At 40.2% G+C, this 23,231-nt stretch overlaps 1 long non-coding RNA gene across 1 annotated transcript; it reads right to left on the reverse strand.

Annotated features, from left to right (window-relative positions):
• Positions 1–293: 293 nt before the first annotated feature.
• On the reverse strand, positions 294–22,705 carry LOC145720800 (uncharacterized). Its single transcript, XR_014144011.1, has 3 exons — positions 22,066–22,705; positions 14,882–15,122; positions 294–1,225 (listed from the first exon to the last, which is right to left on the reverse strand). It is a non-coding gene; the product is annotated as an uncharacterized LOC145720800 (long non-coding RNA).
• Between the last annotated feature and the right edge of the window lie 526 nt (positions 22,706–23,231).

Here is a 23,231-nt window from a genome sequence, read left to right on the forward strand (position 1 = left end):
TTACCATTAATATTTCAAACACATATGCTTCACAAAGTAGTCCACCTTAATTTGAAAAAAGGTATTACTTGCAATAATGTCAGCTACATAAATTTATTTGCAGACAGTCAATTCATATTGATCATAACTCGACCTTACGATGACCTTGAAGAAAGGTAGTCTGTGATGGGTATGGATATTGGGATCAATACCAAAGTGCAATCGACTACACCTAGTTACTGATAAATGAAGTAAAAAGGTACACTATTGTCAGAAACAAAGATAATAACAGCTCATTTAGTCAACTACTTGTAAAGGTTTAATATTGATACACGTAGTTTTAATGACATCCTCGGGCATTCTCAAATGGCAGAAAACAATCGGGTGCAGAGTCGCCGAGCACATTAAGCAGAAAGAATCATTATTTTCCAACTCCAAATAATAAATTCCATGATATTTATGTCAACATCGCCGAGAACTTGGGCACTCTCTAAGCCGCACGGAGATAGCTCATGATTCCAACGGCACAGGGCTGTTTTGCTTCAGTTTTCTTCTCAACGTGCCAGGTCTCGTGAAACGAAGCACCCTATTACGTGGGAACAAAGCCTCCAGGACCACACATTGTACGTTAGTACTACCCTCTCTTGCACATTTGCGGCGGAATTAGCTCGCCTATCCACAGGTATAACCAACCGTAATCATGAGGAAGAGAGCATTTGGTCTCAGCACATCTGCTCCACGTTGATGCATTCCCCTCTGCTAGGGAAAGTTAAAAGAAAGGATGTTAACAAAAATTTCCCCCAATTGTTCCTTTCTCTTTGCTGGGAATTCCACAGAGTGAGCACTTGGCAAGTTATGCAGAACCTAAGTAAATAGAGTCCATTGGCAAAATGGTAACAGGTTGTGCAGCTTAATTGGAGGAGAGAAGTTCAGGAGCCAGCCCAGTGTCTGTTGCACCCAGTTGGTAAATTGTGCCTGTGGTGAGAACAGAGTGATTTTGCAGTAAGCTCATTTTGGGTAACTAGTCAGCCTGCTACCGTGAGCCAAGAAATATGAGGATTTGGTTTCAGTGTGGTTTTTTTCTTTCTTTTTCCTTTTTTTTTTTTTTTTTAGTGTAAAATGTATTTCTATATCTTGAGCTTTGTTTATCTTTTTGCCAGTATAATTTTAAGAAATCAATGCCAGCCGTCTGATATTGTCTTCCTAAGGGAGGGAAATGCTAAGAGACGTTTGTGGTTATTGAAACCTGCAAACAGAAGGAAAAGGCTCTGTTAGCATAGAGTCCACTTGAATGTTTTCCCTGAATGCTTAAGCTTCTAAGTTGATCCCGGCAGTTAATCTCCTGGTCACATTTCTCAAGCCACACGCTTTTTCACACGGTCTTCCTATTTTTCGTGCCATCGTATCATTTGCTATCTCCTTTTGCCTCTCAGACTCTCATGAAGCTCTTTATTAATAAACCTGTGTTTTCAATACGGCGCTACATCAATAAACCTCCGACTGGTTCTGTTAGTCAGCATTCTGGGAAATCCTATCCTATACTGAAGAAGTGCAAATCTCCATTATTGCTTCCCATAGCACAAATAAAGAATACCCTCTTACCTCAGTGAGATCCTCTGCTAATTTTTAAGGGCGAATGCATATGCTCACATAGTCACTTTGAGGTGCTGAACTTGGTGTTTATCAGGAAGGGGGGCATCTTTGCCACTGAAGACACCCTGAAACACCTCTAATCAAATGACATGCTTATTTAAGGTGTTAAGAACCAAATTACTTCAGTTCTCTTTGGTCTTCCCTTTTCCTGAAACCTTTAACTAATCTGGTGGGACAGGTGAATTCTGGACTTCAGAATCTTCTGTTCAGCAGCTGTGTTATTTGATTTGCAGTGTGTTATTAACTGACACGAAGAAAATATCAGTAATTAGAAAGATAAGAATAGACTTGTATATACCTTTTTGGTATCAGACAGGAGTAGGACAATCTTTGTTTATGCCAACTAAAAAACTTCTGGTATTTACTACCTAAGACAAGGGTGATAATTACATTTCTGTACAACTGTAAGAGAGAGTTTGGCTAGTGAAAGGTGTGGCTTCTTTTCATTTTTATGGTTTCCCCGAGAGAAAGCACAGTGGAAGTTAGAAGAAGGGAGAGCTTATACTGCGAGGGATGGCAGCTTGGAAGAACTTCCTGAAACTGGCTTTGCCAATGAGGCTGAATTTCCTCTAAGGGTCCCTTTGAAAGTTACAAGTGCTATGTATTGGAAAAGAGGAAACCAATTTTTAGTATCGCTGAAGACGCTTTCAGTAAAACAGATTCAGGAATCCTAAGAAACATTTCAGAGTGATACCCCGGAAATCCCTGATCGCTCCGGAACTCGTCTCTTTATAGTTGGCATTTTTAGCTTACTCCGTAACAGGTTCTTTCCTATTGGGGATGCCACAAGCACTTCTGCTATGAGTTTTGGGTTGTCCTGCCTTGCCCATATCTACTGCTCTGGCTCTGGGCTCTGACAATGGGCTAAGTCATTGGGGCACAGGCCTATATCCCCCTCCAAATCAATTTTGCTGCTGACTACCTACTTTGTATTCTAATGTCATTTTCCATTAGCATATCCCCTGACAGCAGGGAGCCCTTAGTGCTTGCCAGGGCTCTGTGAGTTTCCTGGCACCCAGCTGCTCTCTGCTGACTCCACCTGGGCTAAGCCACCCCTAGTTCTTCTCTGGCCTGCTAACTGGCTGATCTTGCACTGTCCTTGACCAAAATTTTGTCTTCAAGATTCCGTTTCAGTTCTGTGTGCTCCTTTACCTCTTCTCAGGATCTCTGCTGGTCCCTGGGATTCTAGGGCCTACTATAGAGACATTCCACAAGGGCTGCCTTTTGGGCAGTCTCCCATCCTCCGTATTGTTTCTCAGTTCCCACCTTTTCATTAAAATTTCAATATTTTATTCAGTCATAGTGATTGCATATGTTGGATTGCTTACTGATAAATTCCTGGTGGGTAAATGGATTATTCTATTAGATCTAAGTGACATTTACATTTTCAATAGGGATGATGAGAAGCCTCAAAGACTTTCCGAACACTGAGAGGGTGGAGGGAAGAGATTATTTTAAGACATTGGTGGCTTTTAGTAGCAGTCCTTGAATGACACCCTAGTCCAGATCTGTGTAAGGCCGGCCATCTGTAGCATGATGTCCCAATAGGTCTACACATGCCCCCATTCCGGACAGTAGCAGCAACAGAAAACAGTGGAGTGGATTGTCACTGAAGGCCATAGACAGGCATTCCAGACACGTGCCATTTGATTTAGACCCAACCTCACCAGATTCCCACTAATACCTACATTCAACAATCTCAACTAGCTAGAAGTATGCCCGGAATTGTACCTTCTGGTAATTCAGTATCATTATAAGTAAATGGAGTTCCTTTGCTGGGGGCCCTTTACTCTGACAGGGACAAATCATCTTAGGTGAGAGACAGAAGATACTGAAGAGAGATAAACCTTCAATTATGTTGCTCATCCTAGCCATGCCACGGAAGTGGGAACACCCAGAAGACATGATCATTTTTCTAGGACTCAAGGCTTCAGTCTTTTGGTAACCCCAAATTCTGGAGCTGGGATCACAAATATTTTAAGACACGAAGAATTTCTTTTAAGGTAGATTTTCCATTTATCATTAAATGAAGTTGTCTTCCAGAGAAAAATGCCTTAGGTAGATTTTCTGCTAGGTACTACCTGCTGAAAAAAAATACCTTAGATGCATTTAAAAAGATTGCAAAATTGCAAAGGCAATAAAATTTTACCATATTAATTAATTTTGAATTACAGCTAAACTCTTATATAAGTGTGTATGATATTCATGGTAAGGCCAAATTAATTCTTTATGATCAGTGCTATTGCAATCAATACTAAATGAATTCATAATGATAAGATACTTAAAATAAAGAGTTACCACAAAAACAATAAAAAGACCATCATCATCCAAGCTATAGCACACTAATAAAGTATTAGCTCAATAAGCTGGTGCTATCCATGACAGTCAATGGCAGATACTTAATTTATTTCTGCTTGCCCCTGTTTTGCTTTTCCTGTAAGGGCTGTGTAAAAGCGTGGTCCTTTGATTCTACCGTAAATTGTACAGCACAGAAGAAATCCAGTATTCTTTTTATTAAATAATTTTGCCGTAGCATTTCCTTTACATGTCACCTTCCTGGAAAAGAACTCAAGGCATATTATATACCAATATACATTCCAAATGAATTCCTTTTGCCTCTGTTTCCTCCCCATAAGAGATACCTAGTCTTTTTTTCTTAATCTTTTCTTTCTTTCCTTAATCTTCTTTCTCTACCCGTCTCTCTTCCTCCATTGATGGAGATATTTGCAGGGTGGCCACTTGAAGGTGGCCATACCGGTCTCTACATTTTGACTTCTTCACTTCAGCGCTGTGAAAAGACATTGTAAGGCTGGGAAGTAGTGGCTATATCATATCTGTCCTTTACCATACTTCAAAGAATCAATCAATCATGAAATTAAGAAACAATAAAGATCTTCTGTATTTTCTCCCTTCCTCTCTCCATCCTTTTCTCTTTCCCTCCATCTCTGCTTTCCCTCCTTCTATTATAGGAACTATTTTGAGTATCTTCCATATGTCAGGTATATGCTGGGTCCTGGAAACAGAAGCAGAACAAAAACAAAACAAAACAAACCACAATCTTTATTTTCCAGCTTAGAGTTCTGGAAAGAGTACTGGGTTGCTGTCAGATTAGGGCCAAGTCTTAGCTCTTTCACTTTATTTGCTGTTTGATCTTAGGCACTGCGAGAGAGACAGATTCCATATCAAATTCCTCTTTCTTGGGAATATGGAAAGCTATAGTTCCCAGCAACGTTGCTTTTAAATAGGATTGTGTGACTGGTTCTGGCCAATGAAATATAGAGAGAGATTATGTGTATCACTCCTGTGTTAAGTCCAAGAAACACTCCTATGTAACTCTTCACTTCCTTCTTTCCCAACTTACAGGGTAGCCACATGTTGAGGTGACAGAGCTACAAAATGAAAACAATTCATATTGCTGAGCCTGCTGTAAAGAGGAAGCTGCCACGAAGAGGTAGCCAGCCTGTGTGACTTTGTATGTGCATAGCTTGTTTCTTTTGGAATTGCTTGTTACTGTCGCATAAGCTTGACCTATTCTAACTAAAACAGGAATCTAATTTCTCTGAGCATCTGTTTCTTTACCACAAAACAAGGACAATATATTTTTTACCTACATATACAGTTACTGAGGAAATGAAATAAGACAGCCAACATACAACACACAAACTATTTAAATCAGAATTATGCAATGGTTGACTTAGTCTACTCTGGATCCCAGAACTAAAATTCTAACAATTTCATAAGATTCATTTGGTCCTGGCATCTGTCTATCAAAATATCAGGAGGTGTTGTTTAACAAAAGATTTTTCTTAAAAACAAAGTGCTTTGTGGAAGGTAATTCAAATACAGTCTCTGTAAAGGGAGTTGTATGTAAATCACCACTCCATGGGCTCTGATACCTGCTTGCCATTACTCTTTCTGAAGGCTGAATGATAACATTACATTCTTTTCTGGTCTGGGGCTTCATGAGTGAGTGCTACATTCTCTGTCCCATAGTTTGCACCAAGATATCTGATTTATACCTAAAAGTATTTTGTTGCTAAGCTTGGATTTTGTTGGTGCACTTATGAAACTACAGACTTTACATCCCAATGTTTTATATATCGATTTTAATGGGAAGATTTGCTCTCTTTCAATCGTCTCTATAAATTTGGGTTCTGGTTATGCTTTCTGCCCACCTACCCTGAGAGCTGGGTCATGTTCTCTCTGTTGGCTTTCTCTTCTCTATGAGAACCAAAATTTCAACCAGATACAAAATTGGATTTTAAAGTTTCTCTGTTGGAAGTATGTATGTATGTATGTATGCATTTATTTATTTTATATTTAAAACTTAAAACTGAGCCACTGACCAGCCTCCTACCCTACAATACCAGATACCTTTGAAAATGGCATCTCGAATTGTTACTGTTGAAACTACTACAGTTTAGTTATGAGTCCTATACAAATGCAAATTTAAATCAGTATTATTGTGGAATTAACCTAGGATGTGTGAATTCATTCAGTCATATAGTGACTATAAAAAGTACAATAAATGGTAGAGAGTCACTGAATGTGAAATGGGTGGATATTTTGGAAGGGATAGTTAGAAAACACCTCTTCTGAGTATGTGATGCTATTTGTCCTGAACTCAAATGGTAAGAACAGAAATATTTCATCTATTAGTTAATGTTGGCTACGAGTTTTTTAAGGGCTTACGAAAGTATTTCAAACCTGGAAAAAACGTTATTGCCAATAATTTATGAAAAAAATACTGCAGAGGGGCACCTGACTGGTTCAGTCAGTAGAGCATGTGACTCTTGATCTCGGGGTCATGAGTTTGAGCCCCATGTTGGAGTCGAGTTTACTTAAAGGAAAAAAAAAGAAAAGAATACTGCAGAATTTAAATCAACAATGTTCATTTGAATGCATACAAAATGTCTATTGTTGCTAATCAACTGAAACTCAACTGTTCTTATTTTACGTAAATTTTATTTAATATGAGTGTTTTTAAATATATTTGATCTGATGTACTTAGAACCCGCAAAAATCTACTTGGATGAGAAAGAGCTAGCTGGGGGCTCCTGGGTGGCTCAGTCGGTTAAGCAGCTGCCTTCAGCTCAGGTCATGATCTCAGGGTCCTGGGATCAAGCCCCGCATCAGGCTCCTTGCTCAGCGGGGATCTGCTTCTCCCTCTCCCTCTGCTGTTTCCCCCACTTGTCTCTCTGGCTCTCTCTCTCTCTGTCAAATAAATAAATAAAATATTTAAAAAAAAAAAGAAAGAGCTGCCTGTATGAGGATCCTAGGACAGAATATTACAGGCAGAATGTCTTGAAACGGAAATGCATTTGATGTGATTGAGGAAGATAAAGAAGGATGTGGTTAGAGTATAGGGAGTGGAGGAGAGTGGTAGGAAATGAGGTTGGAATCAGACAGTGTCTAGATTTTGAAACATTTTATGGAAGGTGAGGAAAATGGAGAATGATACTTCTTAACACACCTCTTTTTCCTGATTCAGGTGTGTATGTGTGAGCACGTGTGTATGAGCCCTTCTTTTCATCACATGCATTTGCCTATGAGAAGTTGGTTAAGCCAGGGATAAGGTGTGTTAGCTGTTTTCCTGTATACTCTGGCCATTCCTTTGCACACATTATTGCCCTGATGCTTCCACTGATATTCTTAAATCCACATACTCTACAGTATTTCCATGTATTTGCCATTCATGGGCCAAATGAAAGCATTCTATGGACTAACTAGCTTCATGACGGTAGGTTCTTGACTTTCAGACTGACACCCAATTATATGTGGGTTGTTTTGTTTCATCTCACCTCAACATGGCTGGTTCCCCGACGTAAGGGGGAATTTCAGTCTTGGGGAGCTCAGAAGAAGTTGGACAGCCATTGAATGCTAGAGCCAGCCACCTCTTCTTGCCTTGTCATGGGACCAATGTTTTGTTCCAGAGCTTTGGCTCCGTGCGGCTCCTCCAAATGCTGTATTAGTCACACTTGTTTTATGATACCGTCCAGCTACCACTGAATGAGAAAAATATCTTAAAATAATTGCTTTATCAGGTATGTCTCAAAACTTTCTTTGCTGCCGTTTGGGGAAGGAGGCAGGGGCAGTTTAGTGCTTTGCCTGCCAAGCCACAGAACATCTTTGCTGCTTTCTTTTTCCCTTCAATTGTCATTGAAAATAACTAGTCATAATGCCTTTGTAAGCCCCGCCTGGCCTCAGCTATGCGTAAATCATGCTCCCAGACAGGGCCCCTTGGTTTAGAGGTCCCATTGTGGGAGTGATTTAGGTAGAGGCGGGATCATGAATAAAGAACACTCACCCTCTTCTTCAGAGGCAGGGGCGAGAGAGCCCGCGAGAGCCCTTCCCAAACATCTCTTTTCAGCACCAGTATTTGGCTAAGAGCTTTAATTTCATTAGACAAATGGGGGCTGGGTTTTTCCATGCATCTCAGCCTCCTTTTAATGTGTAAATTACATAGGATTTGCCACTCATTACAATGGTGATATGATTATTGGCCTCAAACAGACCACACTGCCCAGGCCCCCAGTGATAGGCCAGCTCAGAAGTGGCATGTGTGGGAAAAATTGGATAGCACATGTTTTCTGATCGCAAGCCCTCAAAAGAATTGAATTCAAACCAATGAGGCTCCCACTTGGTTTACTCAGAGTGTTTCATGCAAAATTGATTTCTGGGTGGATGTGACATCATGGTAGGTAATGATGTAGTTGTGGGGTGAGAGCTGCCCAGGGGCCAGAAGCAGTGGCCCAGGAGAAAGCTTTTTGGATTTGGAGGCAGAAGCCCTAGTTTGGCTCTTTGACTAAAGACAAGTCACTCAACTCCTGTGAACCTCAGTTTCCTCATTCACAAAATGAGGATAATTATGTTTGCCTAATACCTGCAGGTTATTAGGAACATTATTTTTTGAAGCTCCGCTGTGTGTGACTATGCTAGGAAATATTGCTCACATTGTCTCATTCATTCTTTACAATAACCCTTAAAGATAGTTCTAGCTAAGCACAATAAGGAAAGTTAAGGAAGCCAGCACAGCATCTCCCCCCAAATGCTCCATGGACATAAAGTTTTGTGGAAAATTTTACAGCTTAGAAAATGCTTTATAGCGTGTCCACTCCTTCTCAACCTGTTTTTAGGAAACCACAATGTCCATTAGCATACTAAAGGCTCCGAGAAACTTCTTATTAAAACACTTTTTGTTTTGTTTTGTTTTTTTAACTGTAATTTCCTATGAGACCATCTTTTTTTCCTCTCCCACCTCAACAAATATATACATCCAACGGCTCAGGACCTAAGTCTTCCATAGAAGCAATGGCACAAGGCTGGCTATTGATTTGGGAATTCAGAGGTGGTAGAAAATCCACAAGTCCCTGCAAGGAGATAGTCTTTGCTGGGAAGGGGCCAGTAGGAAAAAGACACTTTTCTGGAGCAAATACCCTGTGAGTTTATAATTATGATGGTTGGCTCATCCTGGGAGAACTATGCCACCATTTGGGCACAGTGTGAAAGAAATTTATTGTCTCCCTCAAAGGAAAATATATTCTCCAGGGATGGAATATATGATATTATTTGTACTTTCTCTCATTTACGCATTCATTCATTCATTCATTCATTCACGCTGTATGTTTTTTTAAACCCAAATATATGCCTCATCTGTGGTGTATGTTGTGCCAGAAAATTCAGACCTTTAGCCACCTTTTGTTGTCTTGGTAGATCTATAGTGATCCAAGCATAAGCACCACTACTCCATTAATGGCTTCCAACACCACCATCTTACTCATTTTACCAGCACAAATTGGCCACAATAACACTGTTTTACATTTGTTTAATTTTTTGTGTTACAAAGCACATGTATTTCTCGGGAATTTTCAGAGTCCGTTCCTTAGAACACTGGGTAAGAAAGAAGATTGTAAATGTTTCTGAAAGTACAAGTATGTAAGTATATTTGTTAGGGTGCTGGGAAAGTGGTTTCATTGGACATTCTGGGTTAATAAGCAATTGGAAACGGTCTCTTTCATACAGGACATCTCAGAGCTTTGGATGTGCACTGTGATTCTCTAAGAGTATGATAGAGGCAGGGTAGCAGTGATAACATGCAACATCTTCCGGGCTATATATTTAGCCAGAGAGCTCTTTGTTCATGAGCGTTTTTTGACTACCTCTGAGGGCTCTTATAAGAAACGAAGGAGGTATGTTGGTAATACTCGTACACAGAGAGTGGAGCATCACCGCAGATGATGTCCTCTAGCAGCTGGGGGAGTCAGGGACGCCTTAGCCTTTCTACCTATTCCCCTGCAGGTGCGACTCATTTTCTAATCTAGCTGTGCTCTGGGTTGATTCCTGGGTCTTAGGTCTCTTAGTTATTCATTCCCCCTCTGGGACTAGAGGCCAACTTGCCTCCCACCCAGTCTGCAGGGCCCTGCCCCTTTCTCTCTTCTCTAGATCCTGCCAGCCAGTGGACCAGGACTGGACTATTTTTAGTATTTTCTATTTATATATATTTATTTATAAATATTATATTTAGTATTTTAGTATCCACTTCTTTGAATAACAACTCAGGCACTGCTAGATGCTGAGAATAACTTTCCCTCAGAAAATGTGCTGTCCCATCTCACTGTTTGATCAGAAATTTTAGATATTCATGCAGGCTTGGACTGGCCTTGGGCTTACTGTCTCACTGGTCTGAGCATAGAAGGCCCCAGCCCCGACCTCACCTGTTTTAGGTCACTCTACCTTGTTTACTGAGAGCTCCCAGTTTGCTATAAGGCCAGGGCTTGGTGGATTTTATCTTAGAACTGTTCTAGAACTATGTGTTATATGTGAATAAATTTATACTTGCTTTATACCAATGTCAAATGAACTCTGATCTCTAGACTACCAGGATGATTCTCTTTCTACTGTACTAGTGTAGTTGATTCTCCATTACTTTATGCCCTGTTCATTGGGAGTATATCTCATGTACAGAAGAATTTTGCCAAAACTTTGATCATCTTATACATACTAAGTGCATAACTAAGTTGGGCCACCTTCACCAACTTTCTGTATTAGGGAGAATAAATCCTATAAAACTTATACTTTTGAGCAACTCATATTTGAAATCATGGTTCCTTCAATAAGACCTGGGCTGTAGTCATTCTAGGCTAAGCTCTGAATGCCAGACTTACTCCCGGCCAGAACAGCTTTTGAGAAAAAGTTTTCCTAAAGAAATAGACCTGACTGCCTCCAATGCCTTTAGCAATGATCCTGGGGAAAGTTTAAGGATGGATCCATGTATATGACACCTGGAACTTAGGACTAGATGCTGGAGATTGGGTTATCCAGAGTGGTGTTTCTTACAGATCTAACTCACGTTCCTTGCCCTGACCACGCTCATGCACAGATACTAGGACCAACCGTGGTCTCTGTCTGGGTGGAGGTGGCATTTCTCCTCACCAGCAGATGTCAAATACTGAATATTGACTTGTTAGGCTGGTGTCGGTTCAAGAACAAAGACGCCCAAGGAACAAACCTGGGGTTGGCCACATGGCAATAAAATCACTAGAGGTTGCTAGGCAGTCAGTATATGGAACATCAGGGAAAGTGACCTGTCGAATCTTAAAGAGCTCAAGTTCCAAAATATGAAGAAACCGGGTATGCGGATAAGAGGATTAAGGGATTGGGGTTTGGGTAGTTCTTTATAAAATCTGGCCGGGAGATCTTCAAATTTCATTTCTCTATCCAAATACTAAACAATGAATTAGGTTCATTTCATGCAGAAAAACGGCAACGCACATAACTGGAGGGATAGAAAAAGGAGCCCCCACTCCACTCAAAAACATGAACTTTTGATAATTTATCCATATTCTCTTAAAGTATTTGTGACAAAGGATGAATGTTTGAGAGACTGGTGAGCTGTGGTTAAAAGCCATGGAACAAAGTATTGCTAAATGACCTGCCCAGAGAGTAAGCCTATGACCTTGGACTTAACCTCTACAGAACCACGTTAAGGAGCAACAGTAACTACTGAGTTTTTTCTGGGTTGTGAGAATTGCAGTGATTGCCATTTGTCAAGCAAAGGCTTCATTCGTTGCCCTAAACGACTGATGCCATTTTATGAAGCCTTCCTCAAAAGCTTTGAGGGAAATTACATTATATAAAGCAAAATATTTTCATTTCATTGTCTTTCCTGAGATCAATGAGTTTAACTTTTAATCTTACTACATTCTGAACTGCTGCAGATGGTGTAGGTGGCAAATATTACACATTTGGTAAGAAAACATCATGGATATAAATACCCTTGTCTTTTTTTCCTCAGATCAGTGGAGAGCTTTAAGAACAGGACAAATACCCATCTGTCTGGAAAATTGCCTGGAGGCAGGGTGATGGACTAGATGTCTTACTTAGATTCCTTCCAACCCTTTGATTCAGAGTTCCCCAGTGCTGCCAACAGAGTTAGTTCTGGTGGGATTCGTTCAGGACTGCAGACCCTTCTGCCTATGTGCAGAGGAGATTTTTCATTGAGATCCATTAAGGACAAGCTTTCTCTCCCAATTCTATGGAAATATGCTGCTTCTGAAATGTTATCTGCTCTGCAGGCTTTCCCTGAAGGTGTGGGGCTCTAATAAATGATGGATGGATGAATGTGAATGGACTTTGGGGGAGAGGGTCAGCCTTTCAGGGGACCCAGCATCTTTGTGATTTATGTCTTTAAGGGGCGTGGCAGGAAGCCCAAAGGCATTACGTAAGCTCACCTGCCAGGTGATGGCCGATTGGGAGCATCACGGCCAACAACGTGACTCGATTGTGTACTTGCACCCACGCAGGTGCCAGGTGGTGTTACAGTGGTAGCAGAAGTCTGGGTCACAGCTAAAAAGTTTTCCTCAGTACACTTTTGTGTTTACGTATATGTCCGTACGCATTAATTTTTGTTTTTATTTAATGTTTAAAGTAAGCCATACTCTCTTTAGAAAATATTTAAGAAAGCAGAAGTATGAAGACTAAAACAAAAATAATTCTCAATTCCCCAACCCAGGAAGAAAATGGCATAGACATTGGACATTTGTGAGCGAACATACGGAGCACTTAGAGGATTGACATATGAACCCATCCCACCATAGCGTATAAAGTGCCCCTGAAAACAGAGGAAATCGTAAGGGAAAATTTAAGTGTCCACTTCAGAGCTCTAGTGATTCTTTAATTTTTCACTTGAGGAGTAATTTTTGCATTCTCTGGAGTACAAAGCTGAAACAGTTTCATGAATTGCTTTGTGTTCCTTCCCGGGCAGGGATGGGGAGAGGGAATGTGAACCCATTCACCGGGCCCCAGCTTCCACGAGAACCATCGTACCATTATTGTGCTAGACTTACTACAGGCTTTCCTCTCCGTTATCAGTGCTAGCCCCGAGTTTCTATCTCAACCCATCACCCTTTCTTTGCCTTTCAAAAAATTTAAAAAAATAATGTTTTCTTTTGAATAATTGAAATCACTTTGTAGAATGTTACTTGATTTGTAACAATAAAATCATTTTGAGAAGTGGTTGCTGGTTAGCTGCCTAATTACATTTGTACCCTATGTAAATTGATCCCTCCACACCGGAGCTGTACAATTAATATTTCAAATTCATACAACAGCAACGCAACTGATTTATATGTTTCATGGCCTTTGGGTTCATGGTTAGAAATATTGCATATGCATATGATAGAATTTTATGGTTTTTCTCCGCAGACTTTCTCTAACTCTGTGTGTTGGTGTGCCTGTGTGTGCGGTGTCTATGTAGTGTCAGAATTCGTTTCCTTAACTCTCAGTGAAGCGTTTTCCCAGTTTGTTACTAGTGTCAATTATTTTATTTATTGACTTGTCTATTGTACCATGTTAGTCTTACCCACCAAAAATATATACATCGTAAGAGCAGGGATGTTTTTTCTGTGTTGCTCATTATCATATCCCCAGCATCTAGAATAAGTTCTAGTCCAAAAACGGTGCTCAATAAACATTAGCTTATTGAACAAATCAGTGACTAAAATATTCACTGCATATACAATTTTTAATGACTGCATAGCATTTCCTAATAAAGGCATAACCAAAGTTTTGGTAACTATCCCTCTATTACTGATAATAAAACCTGTATAATTTTTTTGTTATCATAACCAATGATCCGAGGAACAAAAATTTTTTCCTCAAGGATAGATTCTAGAAGTAGAATTACTAGGTCAAACTGTAATAATTGTGTAAAGTTCTTACAGCTTAATGTATTAGCTTAGTTTCCCCCTCAGAACACTAGTATAAATTTTATACTCACAAGGATTGGATGAAAATGTACGTCTTATCACATCCTTGCTTTATGGAGTGACTTTCAACTTTCTCAATTTTGGAATTCAAGAGAATTCCATTTTTTTTTTAAGATTTCATTTATTTGACAGAGAGAGCCACAGCGAGAGAGGGAACACAAGCAGGGGGAGTGGGAGAGGAAGAAGCAGGCTTCCCGCGGAGCAGGGAGTCCGATGTGGGGCTCGATCCCAGGACCCTGAGATCATGACCCGAGCCGAAGGCAGACGCTTAATGACTGAGCCACCCAGGCACCCCAACAGAATTCCATTTTTATTATGGATATTATATTAGTCAAGATATCTCTAGTCAGTATAAGAAAAACTCCTGAATATTAACACAATAGAAGTTTTTTTTCTCCTTGTTCTTGATACATTCTGATGTAGCTTGTGTGACTCTCCTGGGCAGCTGCTCTCCAAGAAGGTCCTTCCCTTCCGTGTGTTTGTGTGTGTGTGTGTGTGAGAGAGAGAGAGAGAGAGACAGACAGACAGACAGGGACAGAGACAGACAGAGAAGCAGAGACAGAGAAATTGGAAGATCAAGAGGTGCGTTTTATGGCCCAGCTAGAAGTCGAGTAATGTATTTCCGCCCACATTTTATTGGCCAGACAGAACTCAGTCATGTGGTCCCACTTAGATGCAAGAGGGGATGGAAACGTAGTCTTCCTAAATACCTGCTCAACAAATATATTGTGTCTTGAAACAGATTCTAAAAATATCTTCTTTCACTTTTTAGACAGCTGTAGAGTGTAGGGTGCCTGTTATTAGATCTGATGCTCTCCATTCTGCTCAAATGGTCTACACACTCCATTTCCTGTGACAGTGGCCAGGACCTTGGCCACTGGTTTTCACAAAGTAAAGTCAAGTATAGAGAACAAGCACCAGTCTTGTCAGGGATGTGCTTGCTTGCCCGGCAGTTGGGGAGAAACGCTATTCAATTTACCCACCTTTAAAGTTCGCTTTTGGTGTCCTGGAACAATTCCAACTTGGATAATTGCATTCTGCTGATCTAAAATTCCCCTGTAGTTTCCTTCGGATGAGCTAGCCTGCATTTCCCCCTCTACACGTTGTAGGTTAGTGTTGCTGGCATCCAGTGATCGCTCCATCCCACAAAGAAGCTGGTTTCATTCCACCACCAGGAAAGCGATGCCTGGGTGAATAGACAGAGCCTGCAGGTTTCTTTGGTTCCTTAAGTGCAGAAAACATACATTTAATGGATTAGTTAATTAGTGACTTGAAGCTCTAGGTGGTGGAAGAAATTAGTAATCTTTTGTTATGTTATAAATTGAACTCTAAAAATCAAAGAAAAATAAATTACCTTCTCAAGAGTAGGTAGTATCTTTTGACCCAACAAATAACGCAGTACATTTTCTGTTGCTAAATACGAGATGTTTTGATATCTTGAATAATAGCTACGGAATCTACACTGGAGTATTCCCATAGCAATATGTTTACCTCTATCCAAAACAATAAACTTTTTCTCTCATGGCTTTCAATGAACAGAATTAACATTTAGAGAATCACTCTTTTTTTTTTCTCCAAGGAATATTCATTTTACTAAGTAGTACACACCATCCCCAATTAAATGCTTGTGTCTGCTAAAATAGTAAGGGACAATATTAATTTTCATCCAGTAATAAAATATTATTGGTGGTGGGTGATTCCTTTAACAATTGAAGGTCAATTTGCAAGTAAAGTGTCTTATAACAGAGTATCAGAATAACGTACTACTCATTGGGGTGAAGAAAACAAAACAAAACAAAACGAAGAAATGGCTGTTGAGCAATTATTAAGGTTGAGCTTTAAACTTGTAGAGATCTTTTATATTTGTCTAAAAATATTTTTTTTAAAAAAATCCAAGCTGATTTCTGATTTACGAATTTCAAAGCTCCCACAACCAAAGGAGGGAGATTTTCTAACACTAGGGGGTTATCCTATTAAAATTCATCATGACTTTCCTTACTGAAAGAAGTAAACAAGAATCAATTTTCTTTAGTAAAGAAGTTGGCTGAGATGCAAGTTGAACTAGGACAGAATTGATGGATTCCTATGAAAGTTTACAGATACCTCAGAATCACAATTTATGATTTATAGGGGATTCTCTCCCCTTTCTTTTCCTTGGGCAGGGGGAGCGGGGGAGGCAGGGGGTGGGGGAGGAGGAAATCTGTATGAGGAAGAAAAGGAGAGGCTCCTTAGCACACACAAAAGGATTGTATAGCTTTTAATTCTGCTAAGCCACCACTACATGGAAGATGCACAGTACTGTAATTATCTGGCTAGATAGATGTAATTGTATCTATCAAGCTAAATAGAAGACTGTCAGATGACAGCCAAGATTGGATTGTCTTTTAGGGTCAGACAGAAACCTAGAGTGACCTCATTCCTCCCTTCTCACCATGCCTGTTTTCTCAGTCTTTGATGGGGACCCATTCTGCTAACCATGTGAAAACATATACAGTAACACTGCCTTTTTGCTCTATGCCAACAGCCCCCCTAGAGACCACACTCAGTTTACTTGGGCCCCGGGGATTAAGCCTGCCCAGGCCTCCCTTGTATTTGAAATGTATGATATTGATATCAGTGCTTAGGGAGAATCAGGCCTCTGCAGTGAACAGATCATGCCTGGCTCCATAAAGTCTACGTTGCATGGAGATGCATAGGCTGGGTGGAGAGGGGCCAAGTCAGGCTTCTGCTCTGGAAAGCAAGTATTAGGTCATGAATTAAAGAGTTTGTTTCCTGGCCTGGTCCTTAATATTCAGAACATTTCCATGGGCTGTATAAATAGATTTCAACTTCTGAGGAGTTTTAACGTTTGGTGTGGCAGCAAATCATTGTCACCTCTTAGGTGCTAGCGGGGTATCAGCATTAATGTTTCTCTGCTGCGCTGTCTTTAAAACCAGCACACCCCCACCCCCTTGCTCATTTATAAGCAGTTGGAATCCATTTTCATGGAGTTCCTCCAATCAGGATCAGGTCCAAACCATTTTGGTTTTTTTGAGCCTTCCATACTATATTTACTGTGTTTAGTGAAAAGCTGGATTCTCCCCGTGCTAAGTAGCAAACCCATGATGGTTGAAATATTCCACTAGTTCTGCCGCATTTATGGAAAGAGACAAAACACACAGAAGATGTAGGGTTATTAAGTGAGCTATTTCATCTCCCCATCCTGGTATGCATTTCAGTCATTCTTGAGTAACTTGCCGCCACTGAGTCATACAGGTCCTATTGTTTGTAGTCTGTGCTTCCGATGGGAACAAAGCTCTACTGAAGGCAGGTTTGCCTTGTGTCTTTTCGCGTAAAAATGCATGACACTTCTGCATATGCTGTGCGTTAAGCTTAACCAGGTTAACGCCCCTCTGCCTGGGCTTTTGGAAAAGAGTCCCGAATTGTCACATGTAAAGGGACATTTCAGTGCTGATTTTTATTTCCATGAGATTAAAAGTGAAACATGTAACCACAAAGCTGGTTTATGTCATCCCCCTGTCGGAGCCAGCAGTCATGCCAAAAATTAGATATTTGATAGGTTTGTGAGAGAAACAGATGCAGAAGGATGCCATTCCCACAATTTAGACTCCTTCTTATCTTTAAGCTAGAAAGAACATTCCAGATGAAGAAAATCTATTTTATTGGCTTTAAAAAATAGCAAAGAAAATGTAGAAATAAAAAAATGCTAATTTAAAACTGATGTCATTCTTGGGGACTTATAAACTGCAAATTGGTATTTCTAACTCAAAAAAAAAAAAAAGTCGTTCAAGACACGCTTACTCGATGTTTTCATTTGTGCTGCATTTTTACCTCAACCATGGCATTATAACTGAGGGAAAATACCCACGATATATATTCACATATAGTAGTATGAGAATATAGGCAAGAAAAAAAGTAGAGAGGAAACCATAAACCTCCAAAAGGCTAAAACCTCCAAAAAGTATTCTCTCAGCTTTTTTTGGGAAGCATTTTGTGTCCCATTCTTTTTATTTAATTCGGCCAGCTGTCTGCTAAACAAATCTAGCCAGGTGGGGCTTATAACCCATGACTAAAAAACCTACTAGCGCAGCTGTCCGGCTTGCCCGAAGGAAGAATTCCGACAAATGGCAGGAACGAAAAGATTGTTTTGTTTTCAAGAAAGTAGCTACTGTACCTTCTTCGGGTTCTGTTTGCTCAAGTTAATCCATAACTTCCTAAGGTTTTATGGTGAAATAGAAAAACAATATCACCCTCTAAAAATTTTTTAGTTTATTTTTATTATAATTAGTTTATTATGATTTTCCCTTAAATAAATGCTTTATTTTATGTTGCAACCTGGCACTGAGTTGTCCATTTTTTTTTTCTTTTTAAGAGTTCCTGATTGCTAAATATCGTTTTTTTTTCTTTTTCTTTCTTTCTTTGTTTTTTCCTCTCTCTTAGGTGGGAACAAATTATTAGTGAACTGTGACTGAACTTTATTTCTAAATATCGCATAATTAAATATGGAGCTATTTAAAGGTGAAGCTTGGCACGGTTTATCTGTGAGCAGAGGAACAGAACAGGCTTGTTTGCACTGCATCATCAGTCGACCTCAACTGTGAATTTCTAGTCAGCAAATGGGCGCTTCATTTGGTGCATCTGAGCAGAGGAAGACAAGAGCTGCTCTAAAAAGGATCACGTTGCCATCTGATCTACAGCTCCATTGATGACAAATCAGTGCGTAAACCACTCACTTACTTTCCCCACTTATTTGACATTTATCAATTCAATGAATCTCAAAATTTCCATCAAGCCTGCCTAAAATTCTTATTATCTCATGAAAAAGCTGCGAGAGTTAGAGCTGGTCCTGGTCTTTGGTCCCAACACCTGTTCAAGAGATACGACACTCATTCAGGCTTAGGACAGGGTGTTGATCGTAGCCAGACCTTTGTCACCCTCCACGGGGAGGTACCTGGGATGCCAGCGTACTGATGCCCTTCAGAGAAGGAATGGCACGTTCGGCAGGCTTTGACATGCAAAGTAAAGCACTGGCTCTGCTGGGTAACCAGCCATGATTCGTGCACAGGTTCAGAAGAGAATGAGGCTGAATGGGATGGTGAGAATTTTCTTAGCAAGGGCACATATCATTCCATAAATGGGTGAGGAGATTTGGCTAAATCTCAGCGCCCATTTGGCCAAGAGCTAGGACTAAGGGATTGGCATATTCCATTGCCTTATTTTTCCATGTATAGGGACACAAGGAAACAAAGCCTGTAGTCTGAGTTGTGCAGACCAAAATGGTGTCCAGAACAAACAGGCGAAGCCAGATTACTGTTCAAGTTGCCTTTGTTTTCTTTTGTTATGTAACAAGACATGAGTAATATTGGCCTGGGTGCTCACAACCCCAAAAGAAAGCAGGCCAATCTTTCATGAGGAAATTGAAGTGCTGATGCAGAACTAACCCTCACAGCTTGTTGTTATTTAACGAAGAAGAAGTAATGGGGAATTTTTGGCAAAATTGGTATATATGCATAACAATAACGCGCCACAAAAGATTAATGACATGACTTAGCCCTCAGAGGATTTGCACATGCATTTAAGTGTCAGAAGTAAATAAATTGTGCAAAGACGCATTGACAAACCAGGTTAAAAGAAGCAAAGCATCACTTCCCTTCGGCCCTCCTTGCCACCCCCGAAGCCCCAATCAGGTGCTCTCCTCATGACAGCATCCACCTTTGTCCTGAAGTTAGGCTGCCGTTGAGCACTTGAGTGAGAATCATCACTGCTTTCGGCCACTGCGAGCAGCCACCACAGAGTTACCACAGTAACTTTGTGGTTCGTCAGGAGAAAACACCAAGAAAAAAAGGCACGAATATTACGAATACAGCATCATTTGCTCTTAGTGCGCGTTCCCGATGAGAGAAAAGAACGGATATCTGTTTAAGGAAGAACACTCCAAACACGATACGTGTAAGAAGCGGTGCTTGGTAGAAAGAATTAGAGAGGAAGTCTCGTAACATTTCCTCCTTTTTCCATTCTTCCAATATGTATGCACGTGCATATGAATCTGTTTATATTTAAATTCTCTTTAAGTAAATCTTTAAATGTGGGCAAGGATTGCTCTATAATAGAGTGCAGACAAGCAAATCCATAATACATACATTTTCTATATTTTCTCCATTTTGAGATTGATGAATGGAGATCCAGGAGAATAAATAATTTATACTTGTGGAAATAGAAACATGTACATGTGTTAGGCAAAAATCTTAGAAATCTTCATTTCTAACTATGTGGTCAGTATAAACTGATAGTGTAAAGATGGAAAAGTTTTCTCCAATGTCATCTCCATTAACAAAATATTTATTTTTTTTTAAGATTTTATTTATTTATTTGAGAGAGAGCGAGAGCACGAGCACAAGCCAGGGGATCGGCAGGCAGACGCAGAGGGAGAAGCAGGCTCCCCACTGAGCAGGGACCCAGATGCGGGGCTCCATCCCAGGACCCTGGGATCATGACCTGAGCTGAAGGTGGACGCTTAACTGACTGAGCCACCCAGGCACCCAACAAAAATATTTACAGTGGAACCAGAGATCTTTAGTGCGAAATAAGTTTGTAATTATAAGATGGTTTTCTCCTACAGACATTCAGATATGGTATGCCCTTTTGTACATAGCTCTTTTGTGAAACAAATGCTCATATAATAGAGCTAATCTGAAACATGGCTATTAGGTTTGTTGTTTTATATCTACGTGGTAAGAGGGAACCAAGTATCTCTTTAGTTTTATGTCTTCTTCCTAGCATCCTAGCTTGTCCTTCCAAGACCTGTACACTAGCTTTCGCACAAATGGCTTCCCTGTTTCTGGTTCTGCATCATTACGTCAGCATTTTGCTGACTTCTAATCCTTAGGATCATGAACTGGATTTGGGTATTTAGCCTTGAAACTATTTCTCAATGGGAAAAAAAATTAACACTGAATCTTTATCATGTGTTAAAAATAATTTCCTCATAAAGAGTGGCATGTTTTTAAAATTATTAAATCAGAACAGGCAACAAATGCAACCTATTAGTAGCATATTAAAATATAAGTTTACAAATTCTAGAGTTTCATAGTGGAGGAGCACAACACAGAAGGATCTCACAAGTCTTGCATCCTCATGTTCTCATTTCGGCATCGTTTTGATTATAGCCCAGTGCACTAACAGTGTTTCTGTTTCATGCAGGTGGAAGTGAGAATTTGAGGCTCATTTAGCAGTGTGAATTTTCCCAATGTATTACAGTTAGAGAAACACCTGAGCTTTCAAACTCTTTGCTGATCCGCTCTGAAAGTTCAGCATGTTTAAGCAACTGCGCTGTCAGTATATTTAACTTCCATATTTTATTCTTTTGTCTCTCTCCCTCCCTGCCTCTCTGCCTCCCTTCCTTCTCTCTTTTTTTTTTTTGTTTTTGCTTCCTTCTGTTCTATTTCTCTATTCTCCCTTCTTTTCTTTCCTCTTTTTTCCTTCTCTTCAATTCCCCTTTGTCTCATTGAATTGAAAAAACCTGGCCTTTAAGCCAAGTTTTTTTTTAAATGCCCATGGATGTCCTAAATTCAACAAAGTTTTTATTTACCCACTGAGATGTGAAAAAATAAAGTTCCAGCAATGCTGCCTGTCAAAGAGCAGTCACATTATTCTAGAGAGATCGTATTTAATGATTTCATTTTCTATCAAACATGTTCCCTGTCTCGCAATAATTAAAAGAGGCTACACAGTCACCCTATTTGGGTTTAAGCCACTAACGTAATGTATAGATTGGACTTCACACAGCGATTGCTTATCGGAGTCAGGATGGAGAGACAGACCCTCTCCAGTGTACTCATGTTGTACTATTTACAAGGTGGCCCCGGAGTTCTGGCTTACAGCACTGCTTAGATCCTGTTACAGTTAGACTTAGATCTTTCTTTTGGTATAATAGAATTTAATGAGAAGGAAAGTGTGCTTTCAGTTTGCATTTTCAGAAGGATTTATGGGTAAACTTAAAGTATGCAAAACCACATTTACCCCCCAAAGAAGCAAAAGATTCATTCACAGAAAGAACAAAACGTTTCTACCTGAATTGAAAAGGAAGGGGTTCTTTCTAAAAAAAAATCTTTTGAGTGTATGAAATATTAAAAAAAAATTTTTTTTCTGAAGCCAACAAATTTCCTACCTTCTGTGGAAGTCCACCTTAAGGTCGGCTACAAGTCTGGTGTGCCGGATCGTTTGCAAACCCCACTTCGGCAACCGAGAAAGGGCGGGGCTGCGTCCTGAGACATCTGTGGACCAGAGGAGCTGGCAGGGACCACAGAGCTTTCCATTGAAGTGACTGCTCCCAGCATGGTTGCAGGGACCGTCGACCTGAGCTAACTACTTCCACATATCAACACTTGTCAGTGGTGGCCTGAGAGACCCAGAGACTGCGGGCGAGGGGAAGTACCTGCTCTCGGGAGCGCTAACCAGCTACCCCGCCCCCCTCTACCATCCAATCTTCCATATGGGGAAGAGGGAAAGGAAGCCAAGTAGGAGAAAACCATACAGTAATAAAGCAAAATGAGTGCTCAAATTATGGCACTGGCTGGCTTTGGTTATTGGTATTTAAATGTACACCGAGTTTCTAAAAATTCAGAGCAGAGATGATTATCTAACTTTAGAAGAATGTCGTTGATCTGGGTCAGTGGTTCTAAATGCACTCTTGAGGCATGAGTGCTTGTTGGGATTCTTTGGGAGGTGGTTCAGACGGAATTAGGGATTAATAATCGTTTTCAACGGATTTACTTAAAAATAAATTAGAGCAGAAGATTCAAAGTCATTCCTCCAATAATTTCATTCTCACACACTCACATTTCCATTTGCAGTCTTGAGGGAATGAGGAGCGGTGGAGGTTTAGCTAGCGTCCTGGAGATTGCACAAATCCTTAAACGTCCATGACATGAAACACTGCCCCATGCGTGAACATCATTTGCCACGTGTTTTGCGGTGGGAACAAAAGCCAAATGCTGAGATCCATTGTGTTAGGGTTTGAATTGCTAATATGTTTTTCTTTTTTTAAAGATTTTATTTATTTATTTATTTTTAAAAAGATTTTATTTATTTATTTGAGGGAGAGAGAACACAAGACAAGCAGGAGGAGGAGCAGAGGAAGCAGACTTCCCGCGGAGCAGGGAGCCTGACGTGGGGCTCAATCCCAGGACCCCAGGATCATGACCTGAGCTGAAGGCAGACGCTTAACCGACTGAGCCCGGAGTTGCTAATATGTTTTATTTGTCTATACTTAGCTTCCTTATAATCATGACATAATGAAAAAAAGTATGATTTTGTTAATCATCTACTAATACT

Source organism: Leptonychotes weddellii, chromosome 3, assembly GCF_054177405.1.
Source record: "Leptonychotes weddellii isolate Sample4059 chromosome 3, ASM5417740v2, whole genome shotgun sequence".
Taxonomy (NCBI): Eukaryota; Metazoa; Chordata; class Mammalia; order Carnivora; family Phocidae; genus Leptonychotes; species Leptonychotes weddellii.